Raw genomic sequence first — 6,328 nt, forward strand, 5'->3', positions numbered from 1 at the left:
ACCATCGCTGATACTCCTGATAGCAGAAGTCACACCCACAAGTACAAGACGGATGTTGTTGAAAAGCAAAACGGAAGTGACCCCAGGTGAATTGTCACATCATCATTAGTCTTTTGACAATTGGACCCTCCCAATTAACTGTTTAATACTCTCTCCCAAAAACACCTGTTACATAGATATTATATAAGGGTGGGATCATTAAACTATGGGGGCAATTCACAAAGGCATTTCTGAGTATGTAAAGCCGTACTTAAGTGCTACTTCACATAGTCTTAAATGCCTTCGTGATCTAGCCCCAAAACACCTTGGGTCATTGTCTCAAAGATTTGGCTTTGCATAGGTGTGGCTTACTGTTGTAGTACTCTTGGTGTACCCCAGAATTAAGCCAGGAGTAGAATAGGGGTGCTCCTGGCTTGCATCTGAATTCCAGAAGTAAAACAGGAATGCTACAAGAGCAAGTCACACCTACTCACAGCCAAATATTTGGAATCTGGTCCCTAAAAAGAGAATATTTAGGGAACATTCAGATACAATTAGTGCAAATAGAAAGGAATGTACCCTTTTTGCACTTTTACTGATGAAGAGTTGTTCATCTTAAATCCAATTAACAAAAGAATTTACGATTATGAGACATAGCACTCCTGCGCCATATTACCTAAAGTGCCCCTGGGGCACGACAGGTATGTGTTGTTGTTTTTGCACCAAAGAGGCAGAAAAGATTGCAGAGACTTCTGCGGCTCTTTCTGCAATATAACACTTGCACAGATATATCTCTTAAGGGAGCATTCCCTCATTTGGCTGTGGGAGTGGCTTTATACAATTGAGAATAATATTTTGGGCCAGATTACGAGTTGGGTGCAATGGCGCCGGCTCTGCTGCACCAACCCACGCATGGACCTCTGGCCATATTACGAGTTGTAAATGTACAGCTGATAATACGGTTGGCGGCCCTTTGGCCTTTCCCATGGCGGTGCCTTGAAAACAGGCACTGCAATGGGAATGGGAATGGGAAAGAACTTCCAGCACGGCATGGACGGTGACGTCCATGTCGTGCTGTAACTTTGTAGGAATACAGACACGAGGGCACATGTTGTGCCCCCCCTGAATGTATGCCCACAGCGGGAGGGGGGGGGTGGCATGGGGGCCCTGTAGGGCTCCTTTGTTTCTGCACCTCCAGCCTTTTCATGGCAGGGCTCTGCTCCTGCACCACCACCACCCTGGCTCAGCCGGCGGTCCACCGTCTGCCGTATTACGACTGTTAAAGTCGTAGGCGCGGTGGACCTAAGTAAGTCTGGTGGTCACAAGACTGCCAGACTCATAATCAGATCCTTTGTCTCTGCATCTGTGCCGTATTGTGGGAGCGGACACAGATGCTATGAGGAGGTGCACTGACTTTGTGCCACTAAGAGGTGATGCACTATCGGTGTGCCCCTAGCCTTCAGGGCAGATCTTTGGGGGAGGGAGGGGACTCCTATGAACCCCCAGACCTTCCCAGTAGCAGCTTCTGTCACTCACTGCGCCTGTCTAAAGAGAATCTCTAGTCCACTTTGAAGTGCAGGCCAGATGCTGCCTGTACTGAGAAAGGCGAGTGGCTTCTTCAAACAGCTGATCTGATTTTCACTAATGTACTGGCGCATGGGGTGACCCGGCTAATAGTGCACCCTGGTGCAGACAGGGACAGTCCACACTTTCTATGATACCGTAACTATAGCACTACTTCACACACTCATTAATGAATTAGTAATTTAGTTCCATATGGCTGCACATTTACAAAGGGCTAATTCGTCTTCACAAATGTGCGGGGGCATTATCCTGGCCCACTGACCCTGAGTAAGACTGGACCTGCTTTCACAAGAGTACATTTTGTGTCAGAGACAGGGATGTTAATTGTATAAGAATAATTCATGACCTATACATGTACTCAAATCTTAGGTAGCAGCAATATTAAAATGACACCATGTAACACTTATTTATAAACAAAATAAAAAGGATGGAAAATAAATCACCATCGAACCGGGCACCCTAAGTGCAGAAAAAAAAAATAGCCTGGCCAGCAGTTCAAGATAAAATTTAAATGAGTTTTAAAAAAATCACGCTTTGAACAGCATTGTCACTGGAGAGCAAGGAACTCTTTTGGGGCGGTGGTGAACAATTTGCAGAAGCTTTGGGCAGTCATTCTGAGTGAAGTAAGCCCATTAATAAAATGGGCAGGCCCATTGCCTACCATGTATGCCGTGGTCGTTTGAAGTGACGAACAGACCAGTGGATGAAGTCAGCTGACCAAAAGTTTCTCTCTAAATGCATAATATATAAGCATGTTTTGAAAAACATGTGTCTGGTGAGACAGCATAAACGTCCTTAAAGATAAAACCTAAAAACAATCAGAGATGCAACATTTCCAGACCTACGCTAAGAAACGATATGCATGAAATACAGCTAAAGTCAGTGATTTTCGTATTCCAAGTGCAGAATGGCACTTCTAAAGTTTCATATTGTGTACTATGGGAGCACATATGTTTTCATTCAAATAGAAACAACACTACATTACCTCAAAAGCATTAGAAATGAGAGATACCCCACTTTTCAAGGCAACTGCACTGGGATCTGCATGCTAGCACTTAGGTGTGCAGACATTTCAACAGATTTTCCGTGGTTTCCTAAAGCGAGAAATGTTAAATCCTAAATTATCTATGAACTTGGATGAATAATTAGAAAGTGCCTATGGCGTCTGCTGCTAGGCGTAAACGGCCTCTGTTTTGATTTTCTCTCCTTTCCCCTCTTCATTGTGAACACTTGGTTTATTTAAATCATTCAATAAACTAAACTGACACATTTTAGTAGTGAAAAGACTCGGATTTAATATATTTTTTCAGTAAAGTGTGGCAATTTTGCTTTAACTGTTGATTCGTAATTTAACAAAAGAAACAGTATACTGTAACAAGCATTTACAATGCAATGGTCTCGGCAATATTATAGGTAGAGCTATTGGTATTGCTCATTATTTTTTTATCATTTTTGTATCCCTAAATAAATGGCATTGTCATTTCTATTGGCATTAGCTTTTTTTTTTGCATATGTGATACCTATTGCATTAGCAGAGATAGAGTGAGGTAGTGAGATAGAGAGAGAGAGTGAGGTATTGAAATAGAGAGTGAGGTAGTGAGAGAGAGTGAGGTAGATAGAGAGTGAGGTAGTGAGGTAGAGAGTGAGGTAGATAGAGAGTGAGGTAGTGAGATAGAAAGAGTGAAAGTGAGTTAGTGAGATAGAAAGAGTGAGGTAGTGAGATAGAGAGTGATTGAGGTAGTGAGTGAAGTTGTGAGGTTGTGAGCTTCTAATTCTGAACTCTGCATCTTATTGATTTTCGGTCAATGCATATACGCTGTTCTCTTAAACCTACTCTGCACATTTCTTTGAAACCTCGCTGGATTAAGGTCGTTCTGTGTAACACAATACATTCATAACATAAATTAAGCAGTGTGTCCTGCTAAGGAGATCACGTCCGAAGGCCTCACTTGGAGCAGTTTGTTCTGCTCTGTAGTGTTTATCGGCAGCATTGCCTCGTGGTGTTTTTTTCGGATGCCCATCTGAAATACTAGCAGTTGGTAAAGCCGGCGACCATGTAAAGCCTGTGCGTCACAAGGCTGCAGAGAAATTAGCCAATTGTCTTTCTTTTTTGGTTTCATGCTGCCGTGGCTTGCGTGCTATTGTTTTTACTGCACTGACATTTTCAGAATTCTGCACATTTCTTTATCGATCTGAAAGGTGGGCCCTGCCACCCTTCAGAGTCGCTGGGGTGCTTAACTTGCTAAAATAGTGCAAAGGTCTAAAGTTGTTCTTAGGAGCCCGCCGCTGCCGAATTCCAGGGCTGCAGACTAGTACTATTCATGCCAGTTCTTGATTCTTTCTTCCCTAAACCCACACGTCCTATCTTTTTAGTTCACTCTTGCATGTTCTTTTCCCCCTGCTTTCTCCCCACGTAGCTGATTTATGTTATCGTTATCTGCGTCCTTCTTTCAAACTCTCTCCCTACGCTCCTCAATTTTGCTTTAGCTCGGAGTCGGATACTGTAAAACAAACCCGCTCCCCAAAACTGCTCACCGCCTGTCCAACGTGAGCACCGGACAGAGCGGGCACGTTTCGTCATTTCTGAGGCAGGCCCCCACTGCCCCAGCGCGTGGCGTTGCAGTGTCCTATTGTCCTCACTTTCAGCCCTTAATAGAAGACTCCGGCCTGCAGCCTTTTGACGCTCTGTTGCATATCTCTCAATATGTAGAGCACACGCAACAACAGTACCAACTCGCCTCACATGCAGAACAAATGTATTGCACCCAGAAGCAGTGACACTTCCCACGCACACGTGACAGTGGCAGCCGTTGCACCAGATTCTTCCAAAACACAGACAAGCTTCCCTCCCGCACAACAGACTAAAGTGGGCAACAGAAGCAACGCAAGCATCATTCATGGGGTAAGCGCAGCATGGTCACCCGCACACAGCACACGGAATGAGCAGATATTTTAAGTCCGTATATGTTAAGTTCCTGCGTTGCGTAGAGTTTTGTTAATTGTCAAGTTTTGTCATCTGCAGACTCAACACATTTTCAATCGAAACCCCAGTTGAAGCCATGTTAATCCCGTCAGGCTCGATTCCTCTGCGGCTTGTCTTTGTTTTCTGCTACGGCCAGCAGTCACTTACGAAACGAACTTCGCCGCCGCTTTCCTGCTGCGGCGTTGCAAGAGCAGTCTCCCGCCTGACTTTTTCCGTGGGAGTGGATTTGGGGCGGGGGAGAGAGCCGCTGTCTAACTCACTACCAGGCTCACCTCTTCTCCGGTGTTCTTTCGAATGGGGTCCAAGTTTGCGCCTGCGCTGCCCGGTTCCACCAGCTCTACAAAACAAGATCCTCACAGCCAGAGAACAATCGTCACAGCTAGAGAACAGCAAAACAATGGCGGCTGGAAGAATCGTATCGTTTTCGGATTCGGGGGCGTGTTCATGCTGTTTTAAAAGGACGTGGCTAAAAAGTGGAAAGAACAGCAAGGAACACGCCCCCGAATCTGAAAAAGACGGAGCCTATTTGGAGGGACGGCTCTCTCCTCCAATGCCTGGCCTCCGTTTAGGAAGCCAGCCAATGGAGGAGAGGCAAAAAGAGAGGCGGGCTAAGGAGCCACTCTAGGAAACATTAAATCTCGACTTCCGGTTCTGCCTTCGGCAGACCGGTAGTCCTCGACCTAAAAACGAATAGTTGATTGTATTAAGGAGAAGCAGCCTTGAAGGCAGAGGGGCAGATTTACAAGAAACTAACGCAGGGCGGTGCCGCAAATTTTGCTGCGTAGTGCTGTGTTAGTTTCAAAGGACAGGGATGCGACATATTTACAACAATATGTCGCATCTCTGTGTTTACCCTTGCGCTGGCGCACAAACTGCTGCAATGCACCGGCGCAGGCACCCTTGCACCATGGTGCAAGGATTCCTGCATCATGGGGAGCTTGTTTTTGTGCAGGAATCTACACCTTCCTGCACAAAAACAATCCTTTGAGGTGATTTCCTCTTCCAATATGTGCACGATAGCACGCATTGAAAGAGGAAACAAACGAGGAGAAATGAAAACATTTCTTCTCATTGCACCTCGCTGTGCCACCGCTAGGGTGGCGTAGCATTCTGACACATTTCCAGATTTACAATTCCTTGTAAATCTGGAAATGCATCAGTGGACATGGGTGTTGCAGGGGAACACCCACAGCAACACCCTTGTCACGCCCTTAACACTCAAAGTGTTGTCTGAAAAGGGGCGATATTTACAAGCACAGGTAAAGTCACGCAGGGTGTCTTTACGTGTGCTTGTAAATATCACTCAGCTGGTTGCGCTGCAGGTGCGTCACGCAACGTGACGCACCGGCGGCGCAAGGGGCTTGTCAACCTGCCCCTTTATGGGAAGGTGACAATAAGTCTTGTTGTTCAGATATCTTGTTGGATTGTGTTAGAAATGGGGGTCTCTAGTTGGCAATGGCCCGTCACTGTCCAAGTAGGGACCCTTCTTCCTAAGTCAGAGTAAGCAGACTGCACCCTTTGATAACCCCTGCTCAACCCTGTGGTAACGTAGCACGAGCAACTAGGCGTATCTCAGAGGCAGTGTGTGAAGCATTTATGACCATACACAGTAACACAGTGAAGAACACTACAAAGGGACGCCACACAAGTAGTTATAAAAAATAAGTATCTTTATATATAGACTTAACACAAGACCAATAACAGTAAAAATCCACAATACTAGAAAGATATGGTTACTCTTAAAATGCTACAAAAATAGTTCAAGGTGTGCAAAGAGGAGTT

This window comes from Triturus cristatus, chromosome 10, assembly GCF_964204655.1.
Source record: "Triturus cristatus chromosome 10, aTriCri1.1, whole genome shotgun sequence".
Taxonomy (NCBI): domain Eukaryota; kingdom Metazoa; phylum Chordata; class Amphibia; order Caudata; family Salamandridae; genus Triturus; species Triturus cristatus.